The sequence below is a fragment of the Chionomys nivalis genome, chromosome 12, assembly GCF_950005125.1.
Source record: "Chionomys nivalis chromosome 12, mChiNiv1.1, whole genome shotgun sequence".
Classification (NCBI taxonomy): domain Eukaryota; kingdom Metazoa; phylum Chordata; class Mammalia; order Rodentia; family Cricetidae; genus Chionomys; species Chionomys nivalis.
The window spans coordinates 47,845,572-47,868,702 of record NC_080097.1 but is presented as its reverse complement, the minus strand read 5'-3'; the positions used below and the strand labels follow the sequence as shown (position 1 = coordinate 47,868,702).

Below are 23,131 nucleotides of genomic sequence, written 5' to 3'. Positions count from 1 at the left end.
GGAGAACAGGATCACAGACCCAAAATGACAGTCTTTCCAAGCATCCTCCGCTTGGCCTGTTGTGTGTGGTGTGTATTCAGGACCGGCGCCTGGCTTCCGAGGGAAGGTGCTTTATGCTGGGTGTCTGTGTGTTTGGGCTAAGTGTTTGCGAAGGGATATTCTGAGTTGGGACTAACCGTAGAACTCTGGGATGTACACCATACTGCCTGCAGTTAAAAGGGATTTGCATTTAACATATGCTGGGAGAGAACATATGTCCTTGAACAGCCTGTGATCCCAAGAAGAGATTTCAACCAGAACAAGCTATGGGCTGTGTTCACGTTCAGAGAGTATAGGCTCACTTTGTACACAGTAGGGGCATATGTTTTGTCAACAGAACGAGCATATCAGTTTTATCGAAACCCAGTCATTTTAGGAAGCATATGTTTGGTTAAAAGTTTGAATGAGATAGTTTAAGAAAAATAAATTCATCCGGGGGGTGGTGGCATGCGCCTTTAATACGAGCGCTTGGGAGGCAGAGGCTGGTGGATCTCTGTAAGTTTGAGACTAGCCTGATCTACAGAACAAGTTCCAGGACAGGCTCCAAAAGTTACACAGAGAAAACCTATCTCGGAAAACAAAAACAACAAAAACAAAATAACTAAATAAAGAAAAAAGAAAGAAAAATAAATTAAAATAAATTCAGGCTGGGGATTTGGATAAGAGCTAGAATGCTTGCCTGGTAGGCACAAAGCCCTGGGTTCAATCTCCAGTATTGAAAATTAAATTAGTAAGTAAATAGCCAGTAGTGGTGGTATATACTTTATAATCCCAGCACTGAGGATGCAGAGGCAGGAGGATTTCTATGAGTTCAAGGCCAGCCAGGGCTATACAGAGAGACTCTGTCTTTTTTTTTTTTTTTTGATTTTCGAGACAGGGTTTCTCTGTAGCTTTTGGAGCCTTGTAGACTAGGCTGGCCTCGAACTCACAGAGATCCGCCTGCCTCTGCCTCCCGAGTGCTGGGATTAAAGGTGTGCGCCACCATCACCGGCCGCTCTCATCCTCTTAGGAGGCCTGGCAGTGGTGCAGCTCCTATTCTGGCTAGAGTCCTACTCTGTGCGTGAAACTTTCATTTAGCTCAACAAGCATTTCTGGTTTTACTATGAAGGTTCATTTCCCTTTCCACTCAGACACCTTAGTCCCTGGACTGCAATTAACACTTAATTATAGTTCTTTTCTTCTCTCTCTCTCTCTCTGTCTCTCTTTTTGTATTGCTCCTCAATTGTTAGTGAACAGCAGTCTCCCAAAGAGGCCGAGTGTTCCTTGGGGCAGGGACTCTATTGCAAACATCAGGTTGATCAAGAAAGGCAAGAGAGGGTGACTGACTATCCAGAAGCGTTTGAGGACAACGGGAAACAAGAACAGAAGACCATGCATCGGCTGTATGTTCCTTTCCTAATAAAATATACAATTGCAATCTACATTTTCATGTTAAGGGAAGGCTTTGTGTATTCAAGTCATTGATGTGAATCCCTACAATGCTTTGTTCTTCTTAATTTGAAACAGAACTCTTTCCCGGGGTTGAGGATTAAAGGGAGCAGCAGTCTTGGATCGCCCTGGAGCAGGCATTATGGGCATTTCAGACTAGTCACTATGAATTAGCTTGTACCCAGCAGGGCATTGGTGGCATCCATCACCTTCAGCAGCTTAGATGCTAGCAGGAAACAGCCCTCACCTAACATCAATGACAAATGTCTTCAGATATTATTAAGTGTCCCTGGGGATAAAATCGCCCCTAATTGTGAACCATGTCCCATAGGAATTTTGATTCCAGCTGGATAATATTATTTCAACAAGCAGTTGGAGGGACGTTCCATTTTCTAAAAAATTAATTATTTATTGTGTGTGTGTGCAGGTCTAAGGATAGCTTGCAGGAGTTTCTCCTGCCACCTTGTGCATCCTGGACTTTAACTTGGGACATGAGTTTTGACCAAAAGCACTGTTATCCACTGAGCTGTCTCGCCAGTCCTCATGATACACTTTTTTCTTTTTTTTCTTTTTTTTTTTGCTGTGACTTAGGCACTATCTCTAGTTACTTTGCTTTATCTTATAGCTCAAGAAGCTGATGTTCAAAGTTAAAGCTGCTGAAGATGCTGGTGTTAGTTCAGCGCTTGAAACAGGATCACACATGTTAGCAACAAACACTCCACTGCCTCCTAGAAAGGCAGCAAGTTCCAAACTGGAGGTGAACAGCAACTTCAAAATATTTTAAAACTTTCTTTTTGCGAAGGGAGGGGACTATTACTCTTTTACTCATTAGTTTGATTGTAAACACACACACACACACATATATATTCTATATACACGCGCACGCCCCTCTCCACTGTCCTTGGCCTTATCTAGGAAAAACACCGAACTACACAATGGAACAGCTTCGATTCTCCCTGTTACAAATTATCCAAAAGCCAGAGCCTAACGGTGCCAAAAAGCAACCGGTATTGTTTACACAAGGGTTGAAGGCTAATAGTTAACTTTCTCCCATTTAATTCTAGAAACAGCAAACACCGCCTGGCGTTACAACTACAAACGAATAAATGTCATAAAACCGGGGATGAAAACTCTTGGTCTAAAGCAAAATGGAAAGGTTGGGTTTTCAAGCGCTTCCGCCCTCGCGCGCCGCCCCTGGCTACCCGGCCTCGGGTCCCTGTCGCCCTCGTCAAACTCCAGTCCCTGGCGCCCAGAGCTTCTGGCTTCATTTCCCGCCCTGGGGCGCGCTGGAAAAACAACAGCCAGAAACTTTGGCTGGCTTTGCAGTTCAGTGAGGGGAAAAAAAAGCCAAAAAAAAAAAAAAAAAAAAAAAAGAAGAGGCGTAGGAAAGCAGATACTCTAGTTCGGTTCCGGACCGAGCTGAACGTTCCGATTTAGGGGTGGGGGCTGGGGGGTTCACAACTCGGTCAGGTTCAAATGCGCATGTGTGAGAGGAGTCGCTCCAGCATTTATTGAGCGCCCACTGTGTACCGCCAGCCAGGGTTTGTGGAACGCGCGCGCGCGGCCAGGGCTAGGGGCGCGCGGGCCGTGCGCGCGCGTGGCCGGGGGTGTGTCCCCGCGTCTAGCTGGCTGGCTTGCGGGCGGACTGGCTGCGAGCGGCTTGGTGCGCTCCCTTCCCGGGCGGGGGAATCCGGGCCGGGTTGTGGCCGCGGCCGCGTACGTGAGCGCTGTGTCCCGGAGAGGGAGGGCAGGCCGGCCAGGTGGGCGCGAAGGCGGCGGCGGCGGGAGGCGGCGCAGTGCAGGGGCCGCGCCGGTGGCGGGCAGGGCCGCGGCCGCTGCAGGGAGCCGAGTTGTCCGGGCCAGTGGCCGACCGAGGTGAGCTGCGCGCGGGACCTCACGGGGGCTGCAACCCGGGATTGGGGACGGCATCGGGCGGGGGGCCCAGGAGGCTCGCGCGGCCCGGGCGGGACCGGGGCTGCTGCGGCGGTGGCGGGGTGGCCGGGTGGGGGTGGCCGCTCGCTTTCTCGCGCGTCGCCTTGTTTATGTCGCGGATTCTACCGCTGGATCTCCCTTCCAACTTTGAGCAGTCACCGGGAGTGGCCTGGCGGGCCCACACTGACCTGTTAACTTGCCCCCTTTCCGGCTGGGCCGTCAGCTCGGCGCTCCGCGCGCCCCTGCCCTCTCCAAATCCAGAGAGCGCGGTGCTGCAGCACTGGCCTCGCGACACACCCTCTCTCAACCCCCTTCTTCCGGGCCCCCTTCACCGCCCCCTTGGCTCTAATCTTGCCGACTTCACCCCGGGTCCCTCCTTGGCCGTGGCACTGTGGGCCTCTGAAGTGGCCCATGGGGACCTAGAAAGGGAGTTTGTCATGGGCAGACAATTCCGAGGCAGGGTTCCTTTCCTGCCTGGGAGTTAAGGCTCTGCGCCTTCACTTTAGGGCCTACTTGGAGGTCTAAAGAGACCCACCTGCCAGCAATCCTGCGCGAGCCCTGTTTTCCATCTCTCCGCTTCCTGTGGTTCTGGAGGACTTCCACCATGCAATGGGTTCCCATGATGCCAGGCCATGGCACAGGGGCTATCTACAGCCCTTCACTGCTTTCTTGACTCTCCCTTACCAGAAGGGTGTAAAGTGGGGCAGTTGGTTTCAGAGTGAGCAATCAACAGGTACTGTAGCCTGGGGACACTCTCCTAAGGGGCTGTGTAAGCAGAGGTTCTTCTTGCTTTGGAAGAGTGAAACAGAAGGAAAGTGGTTAACCCGCAGGTACCTCTGAGAACCTACTCTGTTCTTTTCTCACTGCCAAGCTTGCTGGGTGATGCTTAGAGGCGCGTGAAAAGTCGAAGGTCTCAGGAAGCTGCAAGACTAGAGAAGAATGATTAAGAGCTCAAGTTTAAATTAAGGTGCTATGACTGCAAAGTTAGTGTAAACTCTGGGGCACGGGAAGCATGGCAGTTAAAGGTGGGGAAGGGCGCTTGGCACTCATTTTGAAACAATTTCCACCTGTAGACAATTCCCTGGCAAGACTCAAAAGTCAGAAGGAAGAGTTCACTGGTTGGCAAGCTTGCCAAAGAATGCCCAGTGTCTCAGAAAGAAAGGTTACAGATGATACATAAATATTTCCGTGCAGGGCTTATAATCTCTTGGAGGACACAGGAAGACTTGAGCATGTGAAATAAGATTCCAGATGGGGCACAGTTAGTTGTCAAAGTGCCAGGTGCAGAAATGGGTGCTGTTGGAGGTCAAGGGAGGGAGGTCTGGACAAGGGATTGGCAGACCTGTGCCATGTCCTTGCAAGATGAGACTCTGTGGAGGTGGGAGGCAAAGTGGGGGGATGAATCTGGGTTTCTCTGGAGACCAGGAGATGGCCTTGGCTCTCTTGAATGTTTCCTGAACAGTGAAAGATAGAGAGAGAGAGGAACAATGACTGAGATTGTGAAAGTCCTAGAAAGTCAGACTAAGGAATTAGACTTTTATCCTGGGTGTACCAGGGAGACATCAGGCCAGGGAATGATGTAACAAGGATTATTTGTAAAGATTTTTTTGAATCTGATGTTAGAAGACCGACCAGTAAGTCGCCTGTTGCGCTTTTGGGGGGCTGTGGGTTTGGACTTGGTTTTACTGGAAGACTTTACTGTTGAAATAATCTGTTGACAGGGGCAGGGTGGAGAGAAGACACGAGTAGGAACTCATTCCTGGTGGAAGCTGGTCGCACACACACGGGGGCCTTGGAGTTGCCGTCGTTGGTGATCTGAATCGGAAATGTGTGTTTTGTGGAGAAGTAATTGGCACTTGGGCTCTTGAGAAGTCTCTTGTGTTTGCCAGGTTATCCCGGATGTAGGGATGTAGGTGTGAGCTTACCATTGTGGCTCTGAAGAACCCTGGAGGGTAGTGTAGAGGGGAACTCAGGGAGCCGTCTTGGTCATAGGCGCAACAGAGAATTTACGTGGGACTGAGAGTCTGATCCTCAGGCTTCTGTTTTGCCCTCCTTTCTCTTGTCATCGCCTGGGATTTGACCCTGAAGATGGAGGAGCAAGGCTGGGGAGCGGGCTTCTAGGAAAATGGGGTCATTTTTTTTACAACCATGAGGGTGGAGTTAAGAGGTTGGAAGGAAGTGGAGTGGGCTTTGCTAAAGGAGTAAGTTATTAGGCTTTGATTTGCTGAACTTTACACTTTACAGAGACACTGAGGTAAGTCTCCCTCCTGCGCTGTTTGTGCAGGGGGAGGGATGGACAGCAAGACAAGCTAAAGTCAGAGGAGTGTGGGGCCTGTTGTAGAGCCTGGCTTTTCCCAGTCTCATCCAGTTCCTCTTCCCAGGATTCTGGTGCCGAGGATGAGTAGCAGGGAGCTGGCATTATTTTTTTCCCCTGAGCTCTAAGGTCTTTCTTTTTGCAAGAGCAGCTCAGGGTGATTTGCAGAATGAATTCCCCAAGCCTCAACTTGCAACATCTGAATTTGAAGGATGATTGCAAAAGGTCGTGGAGTGAGCTGAGATGGTCATTTCAGTTGCTTATTTCTCTGAGATTCAGGATCAGAGAACTGAGGGGAAGAGGGCCTTGAGGGATAGGGACAGAGGCCATAAGGATCAAGTTCTTTCTTTCCTTTCCCGGCCCCTCCTTTTTCTTCCTCCCTTCCTCTTCCTCTCTCTTTTTGCGCCTTTTCTCCGCCCCTCCCATCCTTCTCTCCAATTCTTCTTACTCTGTGTAAGTCAGGAGGAGCCTTTGAACTCACTGCAATCCTGCTGTGGCAGGCCTGATCTTTAACAGATATTTTTTTCCTTATAGTGACTGTCAGAGTATCAAAAAAAAGTAATCATGCAGAGCAAACAGAGGGTTGAGTTCTTTGGTTCATCATAGAGTATAATGGCCTATATAATGACCTATATTAAGAAATAAAGTTGAAGTCGGTCAGTGGTGGCATGTGCCTTTAATCCCTGCACTCGGGAGGCAGAGGCAGGCGGATCTCTGTGAGTTCTAGGACAGACTCCAAAGCTACAAAAGAATCCTGTCTTGAAAAACAAAATGAAACAAAACAAAACAAAAAACCCAAATAACAACAAAAAAAGCTGAATGCTGACAGATGGCTTGGTGGGTAAGGATGCTTGCCACCAAGCCTGGTGACCTGACTTGATTCCCAGAATTTACGTGGTGGAAGGAAAGAACCGTGAACTGCAAGTGTCTCTCTCAGTGTAAAATAAGGAAGAAACTTATATCTATTTATCTATCTGTCTATCTGTCTATCTATCTATCTATCTATCTATCTATCTATCTATCTATCTAATGATTTTATATACCTAATCATGTATGTAAAAACTGAATCTCATTGTGTGAAGTTTGTTTCTTTTCTAGGTGCAACCTTGGATTTTTTTTTTTTTATTGTCTATTCTGTTACTTTTCACTAAGAAAACGCTGTTTCCTACCAAGTTGATCCGTAGTGGATCATAACCCAATCACAGTTTGAAATGCCCTGGGAGACTTTCACATTCCTCAAGTATTTACGAAGCTGCCTGAGTGCAGCGCTGCACCCCCCAGGGCTGAAGGTAGCTGCCAGCCAAACAAAGAGGTGGGGGGTATGGTCTAGTTGGAGAGCTGAGATATACCTTGGAGAAGGGACAAGGCAACCTACTAAATGCCAAGATGAGAAATTGATACCCGGAAGGACTGGAGAAGTGGACAGAGGAGGGAGGACAGCACAGTGGTGTGCTGATGGGACTGAGAAGAACTCTTTGGAATAACCAAGTCTGGGAGGAAGTTTGGGGCATCTAAGTGCTGCATGAGTGGGGGGCTGGGGCTCGGAATGTACACTGGGGTTGTGTGTGAGAGGGAACAGAAGGTTTTTGGGAAAGAGGACTGGAAAGGTGGTTTAGGACATGTGTAGTATAGGGCCTATGCATGTGTGGCAGGTTAGAGCACATCAAAGTTCCAAAGGTTATTTTTTATTATTATTATTAATTTTTTTTTTTGGATTTAGGTTTTTAGACAGGATCTCACTGTATAGCCCTGGCTAGCTATAGACCAGGCTCAACTCCAACTCAGAGATTGGCCTGCCTCTGTCTCCGGAGTGCTCGGACTAAAGGTATGCATCACCATGCCCAAGCACCACAGTTTTTAAAAAAGAAATTGGGAGCAGTCCAGAAAAACCTCCGAATTTGGGCCTTTGAGGAGTCAAACCTGGCTGCCTCCTCACCTTGAGGAATGGCTGTCCGCTGAGTACAAAATAAAGATATTAGAGTGCCCAGTTGTGGCCTCAGTGTTCCCTGGTGCTCTGGAGCAATCACGACATCTTTGCGGAGGCCTGTGGACATTGGGCTTTGGAACCCAGGGGTCTATGTCATAGGCTCTGACTGGCCACCAGAAGGGTCTTGTAAGAGTGTCACATGGAATCTGGGGTGTTTGTGTGTAGTGAATTTGTGTTATGCAAGTCAGAGGTTGCTCCTAAGGAAGATGGAGCCTGGAAATATTTTTATGTAATCAGAATTATGTTTCTCAATTTACTTTTTAAGTGTTGAGTGTTTTGTCTGTATGTATGTGTGTATGCAACATATGTGTAGGCCACAAGATGTCAGATCCCTTAGCGGAGAGTTGGACTGTGAATCTAAAGCCTATGGCCTCTGCAAGAGCAACAAGTGTTCTTAAGCACTGAGCCATCTCTCCAGTCCTAGAGTAGTATATTCTTTCTCTTCTCTGTCTCTTGTTTTTCGAGACAGGATTTCTCTGTGTAACCCTGGCTATCCTGAAATTTGCTCTGTAGACCAGACTGGCTTTGAACTCATAGAGATCCACCTGCCTCTTCCTCCCAAGTGCTGAGATTAAAGGTGTGTGCCATCACCGCCTGGTTAGAATGACATTCTTTTTAAACAAGCTTCTGCTGGTTAAATTAGGCTCACTTGTTTCTAGGGATGCCAGAGACTCTCTGGCATCTTCACTGTAGGTTTTTGCCTTTCCTGCAGAGATGGTGACTCCAGGCTTTCCTATCCTCTAAGGATGATGTCTGGGGCTGATAACTGGTGAGATTGGGAGTCATGACTAGCCAGTGCCGCCAGACAATGACTTCTCAGGTGCTGTGTCTCTGGGAAACAGTCCTAAGGGCTGTAAGAAGGGCCAAGCCATCTCTCTCTGGTTTCTTTACCCCGGGACAGTCCAGGATTCAGGGAGACTACAGAACAGCTGGTTTAAGTCTAGGTGGTAATGGGAATGACTCCAGAAATGCTAGTCTGATTTGGTGACCAGTAGTAGTGAGAAAATTCAGGTTTTTGTAGTCTGGAATATTCTAGTTTACTCTGGAGAATCCATAGCCACCTGTGATTCAGAGGCGGTCCCACGTGAGCCACAGGTGGGAACGCTGACCAATATTTTTGTATAAGTGGACAAAATTCAGTTGCTTAAAAGATCCTGTTTTGATAACATAAAAAACGAAGTAAGAAGCTAGACTTGGTGGTTCATACCTATAATCCTAGCACTTCAGAGGTGAGGTAGAATTCTAAGTTTAAGGCCAACCTGAGCTACATAGACTTTGGGGAGGGGGAAGGCTTTTTTTTTTTTTTAACTATATTCTGCTTAGAAAATGTGTCTGTAGGATGCAGAGGTAGCCCAAAGTCAGCTGAATCCTATCAAATTAAATCCATGTCCTGTTTTATATGATGGCTGAATGGTAGCAGCTATACTAAATTTTGGCTTTAGTAAACTTTTTTTTTTTTTTTTGGTTTTTCAAGACAGGGTTTCTCTGTAGCTTTGGAGCCTGTCCTTGAACTCATAGAGATCTGCCTGCCTCTGCCTCTTGAGTGCTGAGATGAAAGACGTGCACCACCACTGCCTGGCTAGATATTTAGTAAACATTTTTAAAATTAATTAATTAATTAATTAATTAATTAATTTATTTATTTATTTTTATTTTCGAGACAGTGTTTCTCCGTAGCTTTTGGTTCCTGTCCTGGAGCTAGCTCTTGTAGACCAGGCTGGCCTCGAACTCACAGAGATCCACCTGCCTCTGCCTCCCTAGTGCTGGGATTAAAGGCGTGCGCCACCACCGCCCGGCTATTTTTATTTTTTCTAAACCAGCAAATAATGTATTAGATACCATTCTGCCATTTTTGAGCAAAGTGTGTTTTTATGACTCTCCTTCTCCACCTCCTCATCCCTGCTATCCCACCCTCCCTTGGTAGCATCCTTGGTCTCAAAGATTATTCCCTTCTTTCATGTCCCATGTGTCCTTTTGCCTCCCTCTCTGCATTCTTCCTCATCACCCAATATTACCATCTTTGGACTTCTTTTCTGGATTTTTAGACTCTGTTAATCAAGTATTTAATACTTTTTTTAAAAAAGGGATAATTGTTTATATTAAACCATAGGTGGTAAATTGTGGTGGGCTGGGTGGTGTTATTAATTTAGTTTGACAGTCACATGCAAAAACTTAATTATTGGTGCCAAGCCAGCCTCGAGGGAGCTCTGAAAGTAAAAGCTTTGTGATTTTGCTCTTGATGGGTTCAACATTTTCCTAATGTTGTGGGGTGTCGATGTTTATCCAGCTTAAGAGTCACAGAAGTGGCAGGGATTGAGTATTTCATACTAAACCAAGGTTCAGAGTCATCTAGAAGGAGGATGATTTAGAAAGGAATTCATTAAAGAATAAATGTCCAGAGTGACTTTAAACATTTTGAACTGCCGGGCGATGGTGGCGCACGCCTTTAATCCCAGCACTCGGGAGGCAGAGGCAGAGGGATCTCTGTGAGTTCGAGACCAGCCTGGTCTACAGAGCTAGTTCCAGGACAGGCTCCAAAGCCACAGAGAAACCCTGTCTCAAAAAACCAAAAAAAAAAAAAAAAAAAAATTTTGAACTGTGGCTTGGCAAGATGACTCGGAGGGAAAGACACTTGCTCTAGCCTAGCAAGTGTGACCGTGGAACCACGTGGAGATAGAAGGAGAGAACTGACGTCACAGGTTTGTCGTCTGTTCACACACATGCCCTGGCCTACATGTGTGACCCACCAGTCATGCATATGTGTTATAACACTGCTTAGAAAATTAGAACAACATTGAACTGTGATGTATTGAGATGTTCGTGCATTCTGATTGGGAATTCCTCTTCTGAGGGTATAGCTGAGACCATATCCAAAATGCAGACGATGTTTTATGTCCAGATTACCCAGAGATTTGAAGACTATATATATAGTGAAAAATGATCTCATTATGTAGTTCACGATGGCCTCGAGCTCATAAGAGCCCTACTGCCTCTGCCTCCTAAGTGATGGGATCACAGGCGTGTGCCACTGTGAATGAGCCTTGTGATGATGGAATATGACAAGGTTGTAAAAAGTAATGTTTAGGAATAGTTTACAAAAAATAGCATCAGAGATGCTTCTGCCCAAAGGTTGATGTCTAAGATGAACGCGGATGTTTCCTAAAGAGCCGCGGGTAGAAGGTGAAGGGTGTGATGTGCTCTCTATACATTAACACAACACACACTGATTCTGCCTCCAGAGCTGACCCCAAAGACTGGGTGAACAGATGCCAGTTCGGCATGTAGAAGGTTTTCCAGTGGGTAGGCTGTCCGACAGGGGGCCTGACTACCCGTGCAGTAGTGAGCTTCCCGTGGTTGGGTGCATTCAAGTAGGATTCAGGCTGTCAATCGGGGAGCAGTCAGGCTGATCGTTAGAGTCTGTTTCGATTTTCAGTTATTCTGTGTCACAGCTGAGGGACGACATGGAGGAGTGGGTATACTTCCTGAGTCAATATCACTACGTAAGTCTCAAAGAAAGTGTCTCCTCTTGTTTTTCTCAGTACTGGGAATGGAACCTGGGACTTCACATAAAGGCCCGTCCCAGACTCGTTCTAGCGTTTTGAGATGGGTTCGGACTTAGTTTGTGGTTGTTGACATTGCGTTTGGTCCTCGAGAGGCAAGGAAAGTGGGGGAGCTGGTTGATCACAGTGAGCGCTCCACCCTCTGCTGATTTTGTTGTAGTTGTTTATTTTTTGAGTGTGGTGTGCGTATGTGTGTTTGCATGTATATGGGATGTGTATGTAAGCTTGTGTGTAGTGGCCATTCCATGTTGTCTTAACTGTTGTCCACTTTAGCTAGTTATTGAGGCAGGTTCTCATATAAAACCCAGAGCTCACTGACTGTCCGGCTAGTCTAGCTAGCGAGTTTGCCCTAAGGATCCTGTCTCTACTTCCCAAGTGCTTGAATGACAGGTGACCAGCGTGTTTGCCCAGATTTTATGTGGGTCTGAACCCCTACCCTCAAAACAAGTTCTCTATGCACTGAACTGCCTCCTCAACCTCTAGATTTTTTTTTTTTTTTTGAGACAAGATCTCACTGTGAAACCTTGGGTGGCATAGAGTTCACTCTATAGACCAGGCTGGTTTTGAACTTACAGAGATTCAGCTGCTTCTGCCTCCCCAGGGCTGGGATTAAAGGAATGGGACCCTATTCCTGGCTTCCTTCTTCTTTTTTTTTTTTTCTTTTCTTTTTTTTTTGAGGCCATCTCTCACATAGCATGCTGGGCCCACACTCACAGCCGCCTCCTCTCCTCAGTCTTAGAAGTACAGGTATGAGCCACAGCATCCAGCTGTAGATGTTTTGGGGGCGACTTTTGCAGTTGTTGGTATTGCTTGGGCAAACTTGCAGCAGCCCCTTAGGGACTATAGCAGTTAATCTTAACTCCCAGAACTGTCCCAAGCTGATTTCTGTCTCCATGCAATTCATGCTCCTATTTTGGCATTTGAAAGGTCATTATTTGACAAGTAGTGCGTTCATATGGGTAAGGTAGTTTGGGAACCCGACAACCCAAGGGCTGGCAGTTGAGGTGTGTGTAAAATGATTGGGGAGAATTTGGTTGTGCGGGACCAGAACAAAACATCTTTGTACTTTTGTTTGTTTTTGTTTTGTCATGGGATCTTTGTATGCGATTTGATGGTTCTGAACTTGTGTCCGTCCTGTGTCTGTCTTCTGAGCTCTGGGATGACTGGTGTGCACTGCGAACCTGGCTGCGCTCATGTGGAAGGATGGAGGGACTTGCCCTTGTTTCCCTGTTGCTTGTGCTTTACGTCTGTACTTGCCTAGCTACTGGAAACTGATTCTTTGGTGCACATTTGTGGGTATGGAGAAAAGTTAAACTAACATGTGATTTTTGTGTGTGTGATGTTGGGGTTGGAATCCAAGGCTTTATACAGGCTAGATAAGGGCTACATTCTTAGTCCTAGTTTGTGTGTGTTTGTGAGTCGGCCATAGGACAACCTCAGGTGGTGTTCCTTAGGTATTGCCTGCCTTTTTGTCTGTCTGTCTGTCTTTCTTTTTTGGTTTTTCGAGACAGGTTTCTTTGTGTTTTTTTTTTTTTTTTTAAATATTTATTTATTTATTATGTATACAATATTCTGTCTGTGTGTATGCCTGAAGGCCAGAAGAGGGCGCCAGACCTCCTTACAGATGGTTGTGAGCCACCATGTGGTTGCTGGGAATTGAACTCAGGACCTCTGGGAGAGCAGGCAATGCTCTCAACCACTGAGCCATCTCTCCAGCCCCCTCTTTGTGTTGTTTTCAAACCTGTCCTGGAACTAGCTCTTGTAGACCAGGCTGGCCTCCACTCACAGAGATCCTCCTGCATTTGCCACCCAAGTTCTGGGTTTAAAGGCGTGCGCCACCACCACCCAGCTTCCTTCTTTCTCTCCTTCCTTCCTTCCTTCCTTCCTTCCTTCCTTCCTTCCTTCCTTCCTTCCTTCCTTCCTTCCTTCCTTCCTTCCTTCCTTCCTTTCTTTCTGAAACAGGGTCTCATTGGCCTGGAACTTGCCAGAGATCTGTCTGTCTATAAGTACAGAATGACTGGCTTAATTTTTTCTTTTTAATGTGAAAAAAATGTGAATTCTGGGGATCAAACTCAGGCCTTGACCTATCTTCCCAGCTCTTGGTCTTTACCTTTGTTGGAAACAAAGTATATAGTTGGAGTTGGCCTGAGTTATCTCATTTTGTACCCCAGAATGACCTTGAGCACCTCATTTCTCAGCCTCTCAGGCGCTGGGATTACAGATAGAAGTAGTCATACCCGTGTACTTTTCTTCTTCTTCTTCTTAAAAAAGCGAACTGGTAAGAGTCAGCAGTTCTTGGTTTTATTTTGTTCTCTGAGTACTGGGAAGTCATAAAAATCTTGGTTAAAGACAGCCGGTCAGTGGCCAAATGTAGACAGTAATAAAACTTTCTCTCCTCTGTTTTTTTTTTTTTTTTTTTAAGATTTATTTATTTTTATGTGTATGAGTTTTGCGCGAATGGATGTCTGTGCACCATGTGTGTGTCTGGTGCCTGTGGAGGCCAGAAGAGGGCATCAGGCCTCCTGGTACTGGAGTTATTGGGCAGTTTTGAGCCACTGTGTGGGTACTGGGAACCTGAGTCCTCTCCAAGAGCAGTAAGTGCTTCTAACCACTAAGTCATCGCTCTAGTTCCTTGTCATCTATTTTTATGTGACTGTTACTGTGCTATGCATGCATCTTACATAGTTTAACAGATGTTTCTAGTGTCCTATAAAACAGTTCAGAGTCCCATGGCTTAGCTGTTTGAGTTTTTTTTTATTTTTTAAGATGGGCTCTCTTCACATAGCCCCGGCTGTCCTGAAACTTGCCATATAGACCAGGCTAGCCTCAAACTCACAGAGATCCATTTAGTTCTGTTTCTCGAGTGGAATTAAAGGTGTGCACCAACCACCCCTAGCTGAGTTGTATTTTTTTTCCTAAGGTATAATTAAGTACAATGAAATTTTCAGATCTTAGTGTTCTTAAATCAGTTTTGACAAAAACATCTTTTACCCCAGACTTTGTGTGTATGTGTGAGCGTGTGTGTGTGTGTGACTATTTTAAGGTAATCCTTAATCCTTATTCTAATGGAAGTACCATAAATTTGATTTATGTTACATAGATTAGTTTTACTTAGTTCTTAGTTCTTGTGTGTTTCTGAGGACTCAGTAAGTGGCATCTGGTATCTGAAGATGAGGAGGTTATAGGTGTGTGTGTGTGTGTATCTGTCTGTCTAATAACACTGTCCGGGACTGAGACTGTTAATCATTGGGGTGTGCTTTTCTAGCATGCCTAAGGCCCTGGCTTGGATCCCTCTGTAGACAGTCAATCAATTAATCATTCAGCTTCCTGTATAACTAGGTGGCCACAGTAATAATGCTGTATGTAGTCTTTTTCTTATGGGTTGTTTATGTTCTTCCTCTTCATTAGCCCAAGGGATCTAGATTGTTTCCCAGCTGGAAGAATCAGAGGAAGCGTGATGGGGCAGGAACTGTCTTATTGCTGTGTGTGTGCGTTCTGTGTGCATGCCTGTGTGCCTAGGGTGTGTTTTAGCTTGTTGAGTTGGAGCCCTGCAGTATGGGCTAGAACTGGAGTGGCTCCAAGGAGGTCCCTTTGGATTACCAAAGTCCCCATGACATACTCCCCCCTCCCCCACCCCAACTGACATAAAATTTAACCATCTGCAGAGTTTCCACAGAGTTAACTGAGTTGCGCCTGTGAGATTGAAATAAGATCCGTGTTGCAAAATGAGCTGCTGGCTTGCAGCGCACACAGTCTGTGTACTGCTGAGCTTGCAGCCTTCTGGCAGGCGGGAGCCAGATTCCAGTGGAAATCACTCTTAACTAAACATGTTATTAAAATGTATTGAACAGGGTCTCAATCTCTTCTTTAAAAAAATTAAATGAGTGAGAGTTTCATTGCATAAATAATATGTGAACATACTCTATAGGGGAAGAAAAATGCAGACTCAAGCAGGCAAAAAAAGGCTTCCTTGACAACCACCTCTAATCCTAGTTTTTTTCCCCCGGAGGTTAACCACTGTCCTAGGGTTGTTGATATTCTTCAGATGCTTTGCATACTTATAGCTGTGCCCCTAGGAGTCAAATGCACTGTACAGAGAACGTGGGTTGGGTATACCTTACCCATACCAGGATATCTTCTCCGTGTGTGAAAAGTGGCCTTGATCTTACTTCCTGCTTAGGTTTAGAAGGCTGAACAATTGTTTCATTCTTTCCTGATTGATGGACACAGGAGTTACTTCTCATCTTTTTCTGTTACCAATGCCCCTAAGAGAAAACATTGTTGCAGCCTTTGCAGCTCTTGGGAGGTAGAGTTCTAGGGCAATGGACATCTGGTAAGGGGTGGGGGCACTTCTGAACTCAGAGTTACTATAGGCGGAAGGGTGCTTGCATTGTGCGTAGAGAGCAGGATTTAGCATGTGCAGGGTGTGTGTTCTCTGGATCTCATTGGCCATGCAGGCCAAGTGATGGTAGGTAAGAAAGTCTGGTATTAAGAAAGGCCCTTTGGGCCAGGTAGTTGATGTCTGGCCCCGTGTCCTGAGGACTTTGGTCTGTATGTTGATAGTGCCTGTGTGAAGAGTCACAGGGTTGATGAGCAGTATTGTGGACCCACAATGGGCAATTCTAGCTCTCCACTCTTTTACCTGAGACTCGACTCACTTGTGGGTCTTCTCCTTGTATTCTTTAGAATACAAAGTATAGCTTCACTGTTCAAGCTTGGGTGGGGCAGTCGGAAGTGTTTCTAGTGTTCTGCGAGTATCTAGCCCCCTGCCACACAGTGATTGTTGGAGAAAGAAGCTGTGTGTCTTCCAAGTGTGAGCATGAGCCAATGGAGGCCAGAAGAAAGGCTTGAATCCTCTGAGGGCGAAGCTGCTGGAGGTCCAGGTACTCATGAGCTGCCTTAACTGGGTGCTGGAAACTGAACTCAGGTCCATTGGAAGGCCAGCAAGCACTTTTATTTGTTGAGCTATCTTGCTATCTATTAAAAAAGATTTATTTATATATTACGTATACAGTGTTCTGCCTGCATGTATGCCTACATACCAGAAGAGGGCCCTAGATCTTATTATAGATGGTTGTGAGTCACCATGTGGTTGCTGGGAATTGAACTCGGGATCTCTGGAAGAGCTGTTAGTGTTCCTAATCTCTGAGCCATCTCTCCAGCCCACAAGCCATCTTTCCAGCCTGCAGGATTTGTTCGTTTGTTTGTTTTTCTTTTTGGTTTTTCGAGACAGGGTTTTTCTGTAGCTTTGGAGCCTGTCCTGGAACTAGCCGCTGGTCGAACTCACAGAGATCCGCCTGCCTCTGCCTCCCCAGTGCTGGGATTAAAGGCGTGTGCCACTGCTGATGGCTTGTTTGTTTTTTGGGGTGGGATCTTACTCTGTGGACCATAGCCATCCTTGAACTCTTGATCCTTCTGCTCAGTCTCCCACATGCTGAGATTACAGGTGTGTGCCCAGTATAGGATGCTTTTTCGCTTTTTGTCTTTGTGGCTAGCATAGACTGGCCATCTGATCCACAAGGATGTACATGTCCCCACCTGTGAATGTTACTATACGCACTTGCAAGATTTTGATGCTTTTCTTTCAGATGCCCTCCACTGGCCTTGTCAGTGGTAAATTCCATTCCCCTCTTTGAGATTTTAGTGACTTTATCATGTGTGTAGGGTGTGTAGAGAGTGCATGTGTGCACCGGTGCATCAGTGGAGGTCAGTGGACAGCCTGTAGGAGTTAGTTCTCTCTCTCCACTGTGCGTCCATGGGTGTCAAATCAGGGGGCAAGTGCCTTTACCTGCTGAGCTATCTCACTGGACCAGTGTTATAATTTATTGTTTTCTCCACTATAGTGCTACCCTATAATCTGCCTATAAATTTGGCTCTTCACCGCTGCCTGTTTGGTGTCTATTATTTGACCCTTGTGTGGGGGATTGAATGTAGGGCCTTGTGTATGCTAGCCAAGTACTGTATCGTAGACTTGATACAGCCTTACTCAGCCCCGCTTCTTTTGTTAGAAGCCTGTTTTGGGGAGACGGTACAAGCATGAAGAATCTTCAGAACCCACATACAGTAGGTACAGTGACACTTACAGTAACCAGTGCTTCTCTGGTGAGCTGGTAGGTGGTGACAGGAGAAAGCCCGAAGCTTATGGGCCAGTTAACCTAGTGCTTGAAGTCACCAGCAAACCAGGCGGAAGGCAAAAGACTGGCTCCGCAGGTTGTCCTCTGACCTCCACACGTGCCCTGTAGCGTGTGTCTATTCATTAGTGCACAGACATCTCTCTCTCTCTCTCTCTCTCTCTCTCTCACACACACACACACACCTTTTTTACCCTGTTAAAAAGATCGTTTTTCTTCATTTTTAATTGATCAACAAAATTATACCTACTTATAGATGGTGGCATTGTGTGTGTATATGTGTGCGTGTGTGTGTGTGCACCTAGCATTTATTGCATATAAATAAACATGAGCTCTTGTGTTTGACATGTAGTTTCTTATTATTTTCTCTCTCAGACCTGGGGACACAATAGCTAGGAAGAGGCGCCCCATGACTCCCAAAAGCCAAGGCACCCCCTCCACGAGTATGCGCGTGTGAGGTGTATATGTGTTTGCTAGTGTGTGGGTTCGTGTGCTTGTGATGCCTGTGTTTATGGAGACCCGATGTTGGGAGCCTACTCGGTTGCCTCCACCTTATTCATCTAGGCAGGGTCTCACCACTGAACCTAGCGGCAGTCTAGCTGGCTGATTACTCTAAGGGATTCCCCATCTCTTCCTTCCAATAGCTGGATTTACAACTGGGCTGCCATGTCCGACTGCATTTATATTAGCTCTAGGGATCCAAAATTTGATCCTTATAGCTGCACCTGTGAGAACTTTGTTTACCGAACCATTTCCCAGGCCCTAAGGCATTTTTGAGAATAATAAAAATAAAATAACTCCAACACGTTATTGTCTCATCAAAGTTTCAAAGCGGCAGTGATGCTTGCCTGTAATCCCAGCTCTTTGGAGGCGGAGGGAGGTGGATCTCTGAGTTCAAGGCCAGCCTGGTCTACAAAGTGAGTTCCAGAACAGCCAGGGCTCCACAGAGAAACCCTGTCTTGATAAACCAAAACCAATCAACAGACAAAAGCTTCAAATTGTCCTGTAGGATAGAAACTGGTGGTGTGTGTGTGTACCATTTTACAGGAGTAGTAACTGAGGAATAAGACAAAAAAGGCTTTTTTTTCTCTCCAAAGGTCGCAATAGTTGGGAAGTCTGAGCTCATTTGCTGCCCAGACTGTTGGATTTTGCCTTCTCTGCGGGTGGTCCTGATGTTGGGGGGAGCCCCGTCCTGGATCACCGCCCCGGGGCCCATTTCCCCTTTCATACCACAACCACCAGTGCCACTTTGACCTCGATGTGACTTCAGATCTGTAACAAGGAGCCTGAAGAGTCATCCAGCCTCTCCGGCCCTCCACTCGTGCATGACCATCCTGGCCGTGTCAGATAGGCTGAGCTCCCAGCTGAATCCTGTCCTTTACTGTTTCTGTGGTTCTGGAAAATTGCTCAACCTCCCTGGGGCTCAGTTCGCTTATCTGGAAAATGGGGACGAGCAGGGCGCTTATCTTGTGAATTCTTTGGGAGGATTAAATGAGGTGCAAGTTGTGAAGTGCTCTGCAAGTGACTGGCGCTTAGGTATTGGATCGGCAAAGCTAGCTAGCTATTGGACGGGTTTGGAACACAGCCCTGAAAGGCTGTGGGTTGTGTGTCAAGTTTCCTATTCTGTGCTTGCCTGTTTATGCTGTAACCAGCAGTTCTAATGAAGGAGACATGAGCAGCTGTGCTCTGGGATCATAGATGTTTGCCTCTGGGCAGACCACACATTCTTTTCAAGGCAGGTTGGGACCTTCAAACTCTTCTTCCTCTGCTTAGCCTTGTCTTCAGGAGCTAGGCCCTGGTATAGCTAAGTCAGCAGATGGCTAGGGGCTGGGGCTCTGCTCTGTGGTGCCCCTGTCCCCAGGTTTCTGGTGAGTCAGTGCTTAAATGTGTCTTAGCACCAGTGTGGGCCGGATCTGCTCCAGGAGGCTGGCCAGGCCACACCCCAGGGAAGTTTGGCAGTCAGCCTTGAACACCCTGGGCAGGGCCCCAAGACAGATGTAGGCACAGGGGAGCTGAGCAGGGGAGCAGCCCATGGCTGAAAAGAGGTGACAGGCAGCTAGTCATGCGGAAGACAGGCGGGATCTCACTCTGGACTCCCCGAATGTCTAGTTTGGCACTGAGCACGGTTTGAGTGCTGAACCCGGGGGTTCTTTGGCCGGGAGGCCTCTAACAGCAAGAGGTTGGATTTCTTTTTCCCCCATCTTGCTGAAGTCAGCTTTGTTGGGATTTCAGTTAATTAGTGGCTCATCCATTGTAGGCTTCTGGATTCCCTTGAGAGTGGGTAGTCGTATTTCAGGTTCTGGTACGGTACCTTGGTGCAATGCCAGTTCTTCCTAGATGGCTGCTGGATGGACAGTGACCGCTCTGAGTCACTTGCTGTGTTATGTAGCATGGACCCAACGGCAGGGACAGGAGCATGTTCCTTCTGGATTTGGGGTGCTGGCATTGGCTCAATGAGGCAGATGCATTCTCGCCTTCACCAATGGGGGGGGCGCTGTAGACTTTCAGTCTTTCAGAAGCTGGTGGCTTCTGGAGTAGACATGGATTCCTGAGGGGTTCTTGTGCGGTGCTTTGATTTCTACCCTCAGTGCTGAGTGTCTTTGCAGGCACAGTGTCTCTTGTGTCTGTGTTTGCGGTGTGTGCCGTCTTCAGCCTGCTGCCCGAGTTGGTGGTACAGGCACTGGACACCTGTAGCTCTGAGTGCCCCGCTTCTCCACCGCAGGGAAGTGGCAGGGCCGTTGGATGACCTGTTGATTCCAGCCAGGAGCATCACCAGGTCCTTCCGCGCGTCCTCCAAGCCCACTGCTTGTTTGCTTGGCCCTGTCTGGAAAAGTGGTCATTCGCTGGAGTGACGTCTGAACTCTGCAGCCTCCTCTTCTAAAGGGTTCACCGTCATCCATCATTCCCGTTCATGTGGCATCACAGGGTCTGAGGTTAATTCATTCAAATGATGGCCCGGTTTCAAAGTATGTTTGCTTTAGTCCATGTCCCTGAAAAGAAAATATGAATTATATCCTATGCCCTGCTTCATTCTTCAAGGAGTAAAACATCACCCTGTTCACTGAGCATCAGGAGGGGACCTTGGGTCCTGTTAATACTTAACCTGTCTTTCTAGTGTCTGCCACTGGCTTGCTAGGTTTTTAGGACTCTCTGCTGAATGTTTTGCGATGCCCATTTTGCCAACCTTGCTTGCCACTCACAAAGACCCTTCTTCCTAGTGAAAAATCACCCTCTTTTCCTCCAGAGTCCCCTTCCTTTCCTGTGCCATCTTCCTACCCCCCAATTCCTGGAGAAGGGAGAGCCAGACCAGGAGGAGCCAGGGAAGCTGTAAATGTACACCCCCTCATTGCTAGTGTGAGGGACCTTATTCTCTCAGCCATAAAACAGGGGCACTTTTGGCCCTATATATCAAGAATTATTTTACAAATAAATAAAGAAAGAAAGAATTGTTTTTACATTTACTTATTGTGTGTATGCATATGGAGTTCAGCCAGAGGAGAGTTTGCAAGCATAGCCTTCTGCCATGTAGGTCCCAGGCCAGGGATCGAAGTTAGGTTGTCAGACTTGGCGACAGGTACCTTTATGCCTGAGCCATCCTCTGTATTTTATTGAGTTACTGGGGTGGGGTAGGGGCGCAGGAAAATAAAGCAGCCCTGAAAATGTCTGTTGAGACTAGACAGGAAGCCACACGAGTGTCCTCCTTCGTCCCTTAAGCTCCAGCACCAAGCTCTCAGACTTACCTTGAAACACCGCAGAGCCGTTGGATGTCTGGGGCCTGTCTCCCTGGGGAAACGCTGGCTCCCAGTTCCCTCCCCGGAGACCTGGCTCTGGGGAGAACGCCCAGTCAGCACTTCTTTATCTCCCTACCCTCTTTGGGGAGGCTCACGGAGGAGTTTCAGCCAGGTTTCAGTCAGCTTTAACCTCATCATTCCCTCTCTGGTTTTTCATTTATTTGCTGTGTTGCCCAGGCTGTTCTGCTAGGCCCCAGGGATCCTTGTGCTCCTCTTCCAGGCTCCCCAGTACTCGGGACTACGGGAATTGCAGGTGTGCACTGCCTGCATTGCTGGTTGGTTTGTTTTCTATGTGTGTGTGCTAGGAGTTGAAGCCAGGGCATGTTTGGTGCATGCTAGTCAAGAGCTCTACTTCTGGGTACCCCCAACCTTTCCACCTTTATTAATATTTTGAGACTGTGTCTCACCAAGTTTCCCCAGCTTACCTTGAATTCACTCTGTAGTCTAGGCAGGCTTTGAACGTGTGTTCCTCTTCATCAACTTCTTGATTAGCTCGGATCACGGCCCTTGTACCACAAGACCTGTCTCAGTGCCTGCTTTTATGAACAATCTTAGAACTAAGTTTGTGTGCTGTTTAAAACCCTGCCTTGAAGCTGGGCGGTGGTGGCACACGCCTTTAATCCCAGCACTTGGGGGCAGAGGCAGGGAGGATCTGTGTGAGTTCAAGGCCAGCCTGGTCTACAAAGCGAGTTCCAGGGCAGGCACCAAAGTTACCCAGAGAAATACTGTCTCAAAAAACATAAACTCACAAATAAGTAGATAAATAAAAATAAAATGAAACCTTGTCTTGCGTTGGAGAGATGACTCGGTGGTTAAGAGCACTTGTTGCTTTTGCAGAGAACCCAGGTTCAGTTTTATATCCATATGGCAACTCGCAGCTATCTGAAACTCCAGTTAGTTCCAGGGGATCTGATTTCTCTCTGATTTCTGTCAGAACCAGGTACCTATGTGGGCACATCTAAAACACTCAAACACATGTATTTAAAAAACAAAACAAGACTGCTTTACTTTTTATATAAATGTGTATGAGTGTTTTGTCTGTCTGTCTCTCTCTCTCTGTGTATGTATGTATGTGTGCTACGTGTGTCCATATCCACAGAGGCCATAAGAAAGCACCTTTGAATTGGGGTTGTGGATTGCCATGTGGAAATTGAACCTGGGTCCTCTGCAAGAGCAACAAATGCTCTTAACAATGGGACCATTTTCTTTTCTTTCTTTCTTTTTTTTTTTTTTTTTGGTTTTTCGAGACAGGGTTTCTCTGTGGTTTTGGAGCCTGTCCTGGAACTAGCTCTTGTAGACCAGGCTGGTCTCGAACTCACAGAGATCTGCCTGCCTCTGCCTTCCGAGTGCTGGGATTAAAGGCGTGCGCCACCACCGCCCGGCCAATGGGACCATTTCTACAGCCCTCTGCCTTGCATTGATGTCTGCATGTCAGGGGAAACAAGTCTTCTTTTAGAACTAATTTTTGTTTCATTTTAAAATTTATTTTATTGTGAGTTCGAGACCAGCCTGGTCTACAAGAGCTAGTTCCAGGACAGGCTCCAAAGCCACAGAGAAACCCTGTCTCGAAAAACCAAAAAATAAATAAATAAATAAATAAATAAATAAATAAATAAATAAATAAAATTTATTTTATGTGTAGGAGTGTTTTGCCTGTGTCTTTGTATACCACTTGCATGCAATGTCCAAGGAGGTCAGCAGAGGGCATCAAATCATCTAAAACTTGAGTGAGGAGTGGTTGTGAGTTGCATGTCGGTGCTGAGAACCCAGTCAGGATCCTCTGTTAGAGCAAGTGCTTTTAACCGCTGAGCCATCTTTCCAGGCCCCAGATTAACTCTCCTTGAGTCTGGGACTCTGGGAAGCCTTGTTTACAATAACAAACCTGGACTGACAAGCAAAATACAGTCTTAAAGAGGCTCAGTAGCACCACTGCTGCAGGTTGAGTATTC

The 23,131-nt window shown here is 46.8% G+C and overlaps 1 protein-coding gene across 3 annotated transcripts in view; it reads left to right on the top strand.

Annotated features, from left to right (window-relative positions):
• The first annotated feature begins 3,087 nt into the window (after positions 1-3,087).
• The window catches only part of Znf395 (zinc finger protein 395), a 40,708-nt gene continuing 20,664 nt past the window's right edge, over positions 3,088-23,131 (top strand). The window contains exon 1 of one of the 3 annotated variants that reach the window (XM_057786617.1): positions 3,088-3,342. The gene's annotated coding sequence lies outside the window, so the exon portion shown is untranslated. Of the gene's footprint in view, positions 3,343-3,999; positions 4,133-23,131 lie in introns of those variants that run through there. The other 2 variants (XM_057786616.1, XM_057786614.1) reach the window with 2 other exon arrangements.